The sequence below is a fragment of the Spea bombifrons genome, chromosome 6 (genome assembly GCF_027358695.1).
Source record: "Spea bombifrons isolate aSpeBom1 chromosome 6, aSpeBom1.2.pri, whole genome shotgun sequence".
NCBI classification, from domain to species: domain Eukaryota; kingdom Metazoa; phylum Chordata; class Amphibia; order Anura; family Pelobatidae; genus Spea; species Spea bombifrons.
The window spans coordinates 3,347,826-3,360,000 of NC_071092.1; positions in this window are offsets into that span (position 1 = coordinate 3,347,826).

The following is a 12,175-nucleotide window of genomic DNA, read 5'->3' on the forward strand; positions in this document are numbered from 1 at the left end:
AAATAGACTCATTTCGTATTATCGGACCCAGGCGCGGACTGGACGTCTGGCACAGCGGGCTAATGACTCGGTGGGCTGATGCCTATCGGTGCCCCATAGTCACCCGGTCTGCCACTTGACCTGATCGGCTGATGGTGCCTGTCTTAAAACGCTAGCATTAAACAGGTGAGGAGACGGCAAGGTAGATTCACAATTAAACCGTAATGCTTTACAGGAAAAAAAAGAATTAGAGCCTTAATAGAATATTTTATTGAGGGATTATATTGAAGCTTGTATGTTTCAGGCAAGGCATTATATCGTTACCGGCGCGACGCATAATAGCCGGTCGTTGAAAATCTCGGTACAAAAATTTCCCATGTCACAAATCGTGGAAGACGGAGACTCATCCATTATTAATTTCCTGCCGGGTTTCCAATTCTGCAGATTCGATGGAATAAATATTCGGAACTGGTGAAGCGTGCCGCATTCCGAATGCTTTCAATATTTTGTAATTTCTGTTTATTTTATGCCGGCTTTGGTATGGGAACTAAAAGGCTAACCACAGAGAAAAACCAAAATAAAGACACTTGTCAGGATTTATTTTTATTTTTTTCTTCTTCTTGGTATCAGAGGAAACATCTTGGGGAGGAGAAAAAAACAGATAACTAATGAGGATGTTATCTTGGTAATGATCTTATGCAACCTTTACCTAATAATTCTGTAGAAGAAGACTCCTGTGTCCCCGAGAAGGTTGCTGCACAATTAACCGGCATATATTCAATCACAGATGAAAGCAGGAGTCCCACTGAGCATATCAAAGTGTCAGGCTTTCCTAGTACCTGCAATTCATGGAGCATGTACGCACCTTGAATCCCAATTAGTCTGTGCCGTAAGAAGATGCGCCTGGAAATGTGCCTTGACTGGTAACTGGGACACCAGAAAATCCCCGGTGGGAAACTGAGCCGGTGAGCCAAGCTACAAGAAGAGCCTCTCTGACCTTGGACAAAGGGGTAAGTAACAGGGATAGCTTTAAGTTCCATTTGGACCAAGGTGTGATGGAGGTGATTCTGGTGAGTGATGGCGTATTAAGTGTTAAGTTGGGGTCCTAAAGTTCTGAGCACCAAATTCGGGATCAAATACTTACAAAATGGAGCTATTCTTACAGAATGGTATCTTTATAGAATATGGTACCAAAAGAGAGTCTTAACGGATTGATAATGGCAACCTAATAGGGAAAATAGATATTGCCGTAACAGCCTAAGAGAAAATGGGGTTTTGGGACAAAGTTGATTTCTTTTATAAAGCAAAAATAGGAAAAGAGAGTTTCATAAGCTTTCGATGACCTTGATGACAATGGTTACACACATTTTAGTTAGGCAAAATAAATGCAGCCAATGGGAGACATCGGCTGCTTATTTTTCATTGGCTGCCCAGCGTTCTAATTTAGAACAGCCACAGTCAGATACTTGTCTTCTCCGGTTGAACTCCTTAGGTTACTCCAGTACACGCACCTCCTCTCCCCCCCGCAGTGTCTTTGTGTCCAATCAGTATGTTCTACAAAAGCAAACAAGTAGGACTTTTACTTTAATAATCATATTATGGTAATTTTCCTTCTTTACAGCACTCCATGTAAAAAGCTGCAAGTGCGATTTATCAAAGTCACGCAGGCAGGTTTCTCAGGGTTAATTACACGATTTATAAGAACGACATTTAGTAGAAGCAAAGAGAACGAATTCTTCTGGGTCTCTGCGTTAATATCATGCTGCCCTCTAGTGTTTAGAACCTTTGATGGTCTACAACGTGTTTTAGTAACACTGTATTCTCTGGAGAGAAGTTTTTCGTGGTGGCCTATTGGCTTCTTAGAGATGGACCTCCATACTTGGGTCAAAACAATAAGCGCCTACTAGTGTTTATATCTTGAGATTTACAGAACCAAATATAGAGTTTTTAGCATGAAAGGCAAGTATGGGGATTAATTAATAGACTCATACCTGGAAATGCTGTTGCATTTTATTGAACTTTCTGAATGAATTGTTGGGTTTCTCATGTTGCCAGCAGACGAAGCCTGATTTGCTCGTGTATCATTGGCTGAGACAGTATAATAAACACTATAGACAGGATTTTATAGTTGCAGAGGATTCTGTAATCATGACATTATTGTTGCTCTGTATTAAATCCTAGGTGTATTATGCGCCTGGGTTCTGCATGCGCGCTGTCATTTACCCTGCCTTATTATGTCAGCTGAATAACTTGAATAAGCTTCAGCTGAATAACTTGTCTTAATACCGTGCGTCTGAGACATGCAAATCCGATGTGACAGAGCGACCCAAATTTCATTAGTGATAAATGATGAGCCATAGCGCACCAAACAATTCCCTCTGACTAGAGGCCGACTTGAAGTTGTCTCATTGGGCGAGTGTCATCGACGGATTATCTGTCTATTCCTCACAATGAGTATCCAACTCAGTCCAATTTCCAGTTACATCCTTTATATATCATTTCAATATACGATCCACAGTGCCCTGAACTATCTGGCCGACACCAGTTCGGTGTCATCATGATTCCCTCTCTGATGGGTCAATGGCCACATTGGTATGGAGGTCTATGTTGGACCTATTGGCTGTGCCTGTGTCTTTTGTGTCTAATGCTGTTGGAGATATAAGGGTAATGCCAATGGCTGTGGGCACAATGACATGGTTTGTGTGTTGTGAGGGTAAAGATCTCATAGTCCGTTCTGTGAGTCATGGGAGAAGGTGGTAGACAAAACACCAGATGTATGTCTCAGGAACAACAAAGCGTTATACATCATAGCTAAATATAGATTATTATGTTGCATTTCCCATGGATTGTAATTAACGTCAATTGCTACTTTCTATTGTTTCCATTATCAAATGCTCTTTATGATGATATTAAAACACTAACTAATTAAACTGGAAATTTTATCAAATAAATCAATAACGCATCTGGCATCTGTGCTTCCGTCACAGAATACGCACCTTAGAGAGAGCAAATTAACATACATAGCAGAGCCTTTCCCTATCACAAAACTGATATCAACTATCTCTGTAAGGTGTCATCTTTGTAGCGCTTCAGCAGGTGTTCAGGCTTCCTGTTGCTTATGGTTCTAGAATGACCTTTAACCTATTCCTGACCCATCTTCTCCGGCTTATCTGACTCTTGATTGTAGACATGGGTTGACATGGTTTCTTGAGCTAATATTATGCTTCTCTGTGATCTGTTTATGATTCTGGTTTGACCTTTGGCTTGACCCATGACATGGCTTCCAGGATCCTGATTTGGTTTCTGCTTTTCTGACCTGGCGTGGCCCTGACTTTGCTCCTGTCTTGTCCCCTGATGCCATTGGACTCCCTCTTGTACGGTTTGTCTGTTGGCAGCAATCTGGAGGGCCTCTTTATATTGGAATTAGCTCTACCCTCCAGGGACAGCAATACCCCCTACCCTCCATGGCACAGGAAGTAGACAAACAGCGAGAAAAGGTGAGGACACACAGATCACATGACCAATTTTCTCTTCATATCCACCAACAAGCACCTTATCCATCTCATCATTATCATTGTTCTAATTTAGAACAGTTTCGATTTTATGTGTAAATTGCTCATATAACTAACCTTTCCGCACTTCCTCACTTTATCTTCATATAGCGTCAGATAATCCGCTGGCACTATATATAATATGTAATGTGAAATGGAAAAGTTTGGCTATTCTGCTTCTTAAACTTTAAAGTTCAGCCCCGGAGTTCTGAGAGTTCTCAGTAGCGGTTACTAAACACTAGCTGGCCTGCTTTTTAGCTTTTCTCTAAATAATTTAGATACACTTTAAATTTTGCAGTTAGATTTCATAGGAAAAATCATTAAATAATTATTATGTACTTTTCTCTAAAAAGACAAGACAGCCTATGATATTGTTGTTATTGGAAGGAAAACAGAAATATTTGGGATCAATCTGCTCTAATTTTTCTCATAAATGCAACGGAACCCACAGCACTGACGGAGAACACAATGAATGGGTTCTCTAGAATAAAAGAAGCTCAAAGCCGGACAGAGCCTGAACATTTGGGAGTCGTCGTGTGACGTAAGCTACTTAATGCATGTGAAGTGATAAGTGAAAGTTCCATTTTCGGAGGTTTCTAGAACATGACCGGAAGTTTTTGGCCCACTTCTAGTCCCTGCTGTATGGATATGTTGGGTCTTGTAAGGAGTCGCACCCGTTGGATCGATGATAGATCCACATGTGACTATTTAAAGAGACATTCCATGTGGGCACAGGAGATGTTCTTGACTGAATACATCTACTGGAGGTCTAGGGGCTCCAACGGGGACCACACGACAATTTAAAGTGGACACTTAACCATCTCATGAATGATGGCTGGAGTTTCCCTTTTGTTTAGAGACAGTATCTATTAGAAGATCATAGCCTAAGTCAAGCTGTTGTCTTTGCCAGGTGCATTACTATTTCTAAGACGCCCCTAACCATGGATACATACCCAGCCACGTATAAAACAACAAGATATGATGCCAGCCGGTGTTTTGTCAGTAGAGAGACCTTCTCATGTCAGTCACATTTACACTGAAGCCTGACACGGCGAAGGGCATCAGACTCTGAACATTTAGTTTTTCTTTTTTTTCTGTCACTCAAAGACATGTTTCTAGGTGCTGGAACTCATGGAAAGTAAATACTGTCACAACATTTCAAGAATGCGTGGAAAAAGGTGAATGGCTGCTCCCTACATGGCCGGACAGCAGGTAAACAGACAGCTGAGATAGATCAGGAGACGTAACGTGCTGTGCGAGGAAGTGTGAGCGCTGTTCGGATTACCGCGGTATTTGGGCTGCACATAAATCATAGCAATTTACTGGCATTATGCAGTCTACCAGGGGAAATGTAACGTGGGGGGGGAGAGAAGGGAGGAAGATAGGAAGATAAGGAGGAGAGAGGAAGAGTGGAAAGAAAGGAAGGGAGGAAGAGAGAAAGGAAGGGAAGGAAGGAAGAGGGGAAGGGAGGAAGAGGGGAAGGAAAGCGAAAAAAGAGAAAGGAAAAAAGAAAGAAAGATGGGAAGGGAGGAAAAAGGGAACGGAGGCAAATTGTAGAGCATTCCTCCCAACTTCTACCTCTGATGAATCAGACTCTGTGGAGTGGAACTTGGAAGGTAGAGTGTCACTCAACCTGGCAGCGCTACCGTGCACGTGCACAACTCTGCACATGCGCTTTATTCTGCGGTGACCCCAGAGAATGAAGTCTCAACCGTGGGATTGGATCTAACATTAAGCCATTAAAAAATAATTAAGTGACAGAGATTTCATAATGCATAACCCACATTGGACGACAGTCATAATGCCGACTTCCACTGGACTTCCACTGATCTCAAGGCTCCTAAAAAAAATAAAAATCATTGTTTTTTAAAGTGTTTTCAAGGATGTGATCTAATCTATTGCTTTTCTGCAGAGATGACAATTAAATGCCACAGATTTTGCAATTGCTGTGTACCTCAGCAAAAGTGATATCACATTCTTGTTTCCATAACAACTACAGAATACACATCAAGGTCACTAAATCCACTCAGCTTTTTAGCCCGTAGCTATGTTTTTGAAGCTGTGTGAAGTTCAATTTTACCATGGCTTTCAAAGAGAACGGCTTACAAGGAAAATAGCTATTTTTTTTCCTGTAAATTTGTGGTAATATGATATATCAGTGATCTCTGGAAATGTTAATGCAAATAATTATTACATTTTTTAAAACAAAGTATTTCACTTAATTTTTTTGATGGGGGTGGTTCAGAAATAATAATCATCACAGGAAATGTGTTTTATATATCAATTTATTCAAGATGTCCGTCATCTCGATCTCATCCTTTTATCTGGTGGTTTACGCCGATGACTTAATGAAGTCAACTTAATTAAATATTCCCCCAAGGTCATTGTGGGATTTTCGTGAGTTATCCTAAAAAGAAGGACAGCCATTCATACTGAGCTACAATAAACGAATTAGACACGTTTAAAGCAAACAATTTTATACTAACTGGAGAACTCCATGTCAAAGTCAACGAGGAAATGCTGTTGAAGAAGAGACATATCTTTGACATCGATGCTAGGTAGAGACAACCTGGTAAGGTTTCCCTACAACCCTTCTGGAGACTCCTGTGTGCTCCTTGACCTTCATCAGACCCTAGGGTGCATGGAGAAGAAAATATACTCTACAATTTAGAATTAGTGCCTCTAAGTGACTCGAACTACCATAGTAGACAACATTAAGACGGCTTCTGGGCCTTCATCAAGCCTGCAAGGGACATCAATGAGCAAGAAGGGAGCTTAACTGAGCAACACTCAGACTTCTCAAACTTCTTCTCAAACTACTGACCTAGGACCTTTACTTACAGACAATTAGCGCCCATAACTAGGAGAAAGAGAAATGTATTTTCTGATCAAACAAATAAATGTTTCCATTTTCTTAATCCTATGTGGAATCTTTCCATTGATATCGTAAACAGGAGAAATTAAAAACAGTCCTATGATTCAAAAACACTTTGTAATGTGGGCATTTATGGATGACATCATTCATATGAATGTTAAAATTCGTGGTGTGAAAAATACTGCTTGCATCCCATCTGGAAGCCCCTTGTTTCATGTGCTCAAAATTGTATTGGGTGATGTCATCTCTTTCATTTAAACATTTCTTGGAATTTATCCCCTTCCATGTGGTCTTAATTACTCTGCAAACATCAGTAGTCCTCAATTTTGTTCACAAAAATAAAACTGACTCAATTGTGAAAGTGGCTTCCCAGAAAGCCAAAGCAATTTCAAACATTTGTATACCACCTGGGCTCAAAATCTTGATTTCAGTAACATGATGGACCCCTCCAAAATTATCTTAGTATTTGGACACGGGAAGAAACTAAAGTCCTTAAAAATCTTTTCTGTCACTATAATAAGGGGGAGGGAAGAGTCCTCGCTTAAGGCCAAATCTATCTTCCAGGCTCCACACCTGGCCAAAAAACGGGACAGAGGTAGTGCTCGGTGGGATAGAGTGGCAAAATAGGCACCGTAAGTGGGACAGTTACATGGAAACATAGAACATGACGGCAGATAAGAACATTTGGCCCATCCAGTCTGCCCAACCTCTGAATACTTTCCTTAGTCCCTGGCCTTATGGGAGGCATGTGATAAAATCATAATAAAGCATGAAGGGGTCAGATTTGTCAACCTGCAGTCAGACTCCCATGCCATTCCATGGTCAGTACAGGAAGTGGATAGACGCTGTGCCAGAAGTTAGCAGAGCCAGAGGCCCATCTTGGCAGAAGAGCCACCTTGGAGCACTCAGCTTCAAAGCATCATGAGATGACCATGTGTGAGTCGCAACAGCCCAGACCTCCAGCTCCCTAGGCGAGTGAGAGGATATCAGAGGATGTCTCCAACTTGGCCTTGGTCCCCACTGCCCCAAAAGCAAGATAACCGGGCAGCTTCAAGAGACAACAGGACAGCGCCTGAAAACCATGGAACCGTTGGGATGTATGTGAGGACCTACCCATGACCTTGTGACCTTGGGGCTGATCCAGCATGGACACTCTTAAAAGTGGCTTCCTTATTAAAGGATTTATATAATTTCTTATGGCTTGCCTTAGAGTTAACACTGCTTCCCACTAGGAGGTTTATGAGTAATACATATTAACTACTGTTACATTGTATTACATGTTTGATAAAGCCTTTATCAACCTTGAACCTTAAAAATCACTGTGAGCATTTCTATCATATGTCTCATGTAGAATATATACAGGTACAATTTGCTTTGAGATTTGGTTTAATTCAGTTGTCGGTTATAGAAATAAAACAAAGAGAATGTTACATTATGTATTCTTCTCCTCTTAATGATGTCTGTGAGCGGTTTTTTGCATAGATCAATGTGTGGTGCAGTGAAATTTACATATTGACAGTTGTTATTAAATACCCATCCCCGCACAAATTTTGTTTATATGAAATTGCATTATTTTAAAATTATGAGGAACCAACAGTTCCCGAGACGTTTAGTTGGCAGGAATAATATGACAAGGTTTTTTTTTTTATTTTTTGAAAAAAAGATCCTTTCGCCTACGTGAAATCTGGGCGTTCAATGCTTGTTTATGGATTAATCTCATGTTGAATATGGTATGTTCTATGAGAAATTATGTTAGATTGGATCACGTTTAACTACTTTAGTCCTAAAAATAAAAATCATAGCATCAACTTTGCATTTTTGTCCCTGGTTTTCAATGGCTAATTTTCATTCTTAAAGGGCACTCCAGCCATCACATGGACATTAATGCATATGATAGCATATGATAGCTGCATGGTCTCGTTAAATGTCTGGGTGGTTCATTTTGGAGAATCCCCCCCAATTTCATTACCCCTCTTTCGTGCCTCCCAGCTAGGAAGACATGCATTCGGCTGAACACTTCTCACTGCACCTGATATATGTCCTGCCTCTGATTGGCTACTTGAAGCTGCCAATCACTGGCAGGAAAGAGGTCCTATTGATTTCAGTGAGAGTACTTTCAAGCCACTAGTTGACAGCTTCAAGCAGCCACTCATTGGCAAGAATTAAGAAAAAGGCAGCGTTAACAGCGTAGGTACAACGTCTGTGTCCAGTAAGTGCGTTATTTTTCTTTTTTTGGGTGTTTTGTTTAAAGAATGCATATAAAAGTACTTACAGAGGATAATTGAACATGCATTCTTCTATAATAGAGGGGAGATTAGACCGTCCCTTTAAATAGTAAACATGTTTTCTTTGGGTGTCATTGCATTTCCCTGAACACACTAAAAAACCATTTACATACATTTTACTCTTTTTACTTTTGAAAAAATACAGGTTTATATTATATTATTTTTTTTAATGGTCCTTTATTTTGACATTTATTTGCAGGGTCCAGAAATGATGGACTGGAACATGACGTAATTTACGGAAGATATTGTCCTCCCTTCATTTCATAGAATTTTAATTTGATGGCAGATCAGACCTTACTTTCTTTACTCTTTTTAAAATCTGTCCAACATTCCTAACATTCAAGAAAACATTAAGAGCTTCCTCCTCTATGGTGAACCAAAGTGGCCTTCAAAAAATGTAGAAATGCAATTCATCTTTGTCGTGTACTCACTTTCCGTTCTAATAGAAGGGTCGTTCCTATTAAAATTTAAGTCTTATAATATCTGGACCAGAAATGGTCTCGCCAGGTCAGGTAACAGCAAATAAATCATTTTCCTTTTACAACCATCAGATCGCCTTCTCGTCTTATCATCTGACCAGTCTGAGAAGATCCTCATTGAATGTGAATATATTGCCGATTACCCCAAGTGATTCTTTTCATGTCAATCAAAACCATTTAAGAAGAATATCCACAAAACCTAATAGGATTTTTTGAAGTGCATTCAACTCTCAAACTAGTTTTCCATTCTGGGCTCTTTCTTCCTATCTTCCTATCTAGACTTCGATGAGGAATTTTCAAATATTTTATTTTCCTTTCTTGCTTAAACTCAGCTGAGCAGCTAAAGAGACTCTGTGATGGGTCCCTCCAAGTTTAAGGTGGGAAGAGTAGCAGTCAATAGAAACGTAAATAGCCAGATGGATTTAATAAAAGATAGGAGCTTAGTTTGAGGAGAAATGTTAGAACATGAGGTCATAATCTAAAACTAAAGGGTCAGAGACTTAGATGGAATGAAAGGAAGTTTTACTTTATCGAGAGGGTGGTAGATAAGTGGAACAGCCTCCCAGCATGGGATAGGCATATGGCTCCTGAATCTAAGACGAGACCAACGACTGATTAGGTTTGGAGTCTTTACAGCTGAAAACATGGCCAGACTAAGTAGAGGTCTTCATGCAGTGTAGGTCATGATCAGGGCCGGCTGAAGACTTAACGCCGCCTGGGGCGAAGTTTAAAACGCCGCCCCCCGACGCTGGTACTTACCTTTAAACAGTCCTGCGGCGAGTCTCCCTGCTCTGCTACGGTGCCGGCTTGTAATGCTGAGCGCCGGAAATTGACGTCACTTCCGGCGCTCTGCATTACAAGCCGGCACCGGAACCGAACAGAGAGACTCGCCGCAGAGGAGAGAGAGAGAGGGGCGCCGAGCGGGTAAGCGAAAACCAATCGGCGCCCCCCTCTCTCTCCTCCGCTTAAAAAAAAACAACAAAAAAAAGCGCTTGGGGCGGCAAAGTGCCGCCCCTTCTAAAGTGCCGCCTGGGGCAATTGCCCCAGTCTGCCCCATTATAGGGCCGGCCCTGGTCATGATGGTCGAAGCATGACATGAATCGTCATTACTTGGTTTGGCTTCTGATGCTTCTTCAACTCAGAGGTTCTTGATTAGTACAAATCCATATGAGGGTTTATGTAGTAACCGTGGGGTCACAGATGACCAGAACAAAGGACCAAGCGCATAATCCGAGGGTGAAGAGAGACATCTACTTTTAAATGTAGAGTTTGCAGGCACCACTTCTGGTATATTTTTTTATGTATGTTTCCTATATACTTTTATAACCCAGAATAATAATAAAATAATTGTAAATTCGGCAGACGTGCTATAATGCAAAAGTTTAATGACATACAATTAAGGATACGCAGACTAAAAAAAAAGCTAAATTCTCCAGACGGGCTTGTAAGACGTATTGTATGAGGAGCGCATACATTTGCATTAAGTGCAAGCTATGGATCATAAGTTACTACAAAAAAACAGCATTAGCCACACTGTTGTAATTAATTTTAAGGGATGTCGAGAAACATTTCGGATCAGCATTTCTGCAAAATAGAAAATTACTGAAGCATTATACAAGGTTTACGATTGTGATGAAAAATAACATAACCCAAAATGTTAAAAGATATGAAACGCCTCTTCTTGTCTTATTGTTTGGTTTTAGTCAATATGTTAAAATATAAGCGATATCCTTCGCAATGCTACAATGTTGAATACATATTTTAGGATTTAAATATTTCTGAGTAATAAAACAGTGTAGGAATTATCATTTAATTTAAAGTTTTTATTTTTTTTATTTCTTGAATTACAAAATGTTATTTTTATCTTCTTTGAAAGCTAAACTTTAGTCCTTATTTCCTGTTCTAATATCATGCATAACAAGACTAAATAGAATTATCCATGTAAATCTTATTATATTTCTAATACTGTCTTTGTTGTGATCAAGGATTTTTTTTTTATTTTTTTTTTTTACATTCTTCTGAGTTATATTTTACTGCTTATTTGTATGAAAAAATAGATCCGTGTAAGCCATTCGGTATGCAATATCATATCAATGTTATTGTATTTTAGTAAATTATTGGACAAAACCACTGTTACTGCATTATTTTGATGACATTAAAGGTATAAATTGGTCCGTTTTGGGTTTATTTACAGATGTTGAGCTCCTTCTTTTTGCTTTCAGTTGCATTTTCTTATTTATTGAGATAAACTTGATTTTAATAAATCTATATTGAAAGAGAAAGCATAGGCCAGATGATGGAAACCTTAGAATTAATCTGTTGCGTCTCGTTTACGGGTCGGATGATTCCGATGGGGAAATTGGATATAATGTTGCAATTTAAAAAAATGTGGATCAGATTCTGTGATAAAATTGCTAAAAATGCTACTATATAGTTTGCCATTTAGCTGCGATCCATAAACAACACAAATGACCGAATATCAATTATTGGCGAGCCAGACTTTTGACCTTTCCCGTATTACCCTGGGATTTACAACCCCCCCCAATCTTTGTTATTTATTAAAGTTTAATAAAATACAAAAATATATATCGATAATGAATATGAAACACTCTCAAAAACTTTTGCTTTAATGGTTATTACAACTTATAATAGAAAAAGTGTCTTTATTTTAAAAAGAAAAGAGTTTATTTAATTTCTATAGAACTCTTTCAAGTGTACCCTAAAAAGCGCACAAAAAAAACGTAATGTAATTCTATTTATCTTGCATTTTTTTCTGCACTAAGTATTTAAAAAGCAATTTAGGCGGCCAATAACAAAGCGACGTATCCAGGTTTATATCCCTTGAAAGCGGTAAGCAATTTACCTCATCTTTCCTAAGAGAAATATGACTTCCATCAAGACACTTTCTTTTATACTTCTTGTTATCTGGCTGCCGCAACACCACCAAAATCAATAAGAGCACAAAAATTGTAATCTAAAAAGTAATTTTCCGTAGAGCATACATAT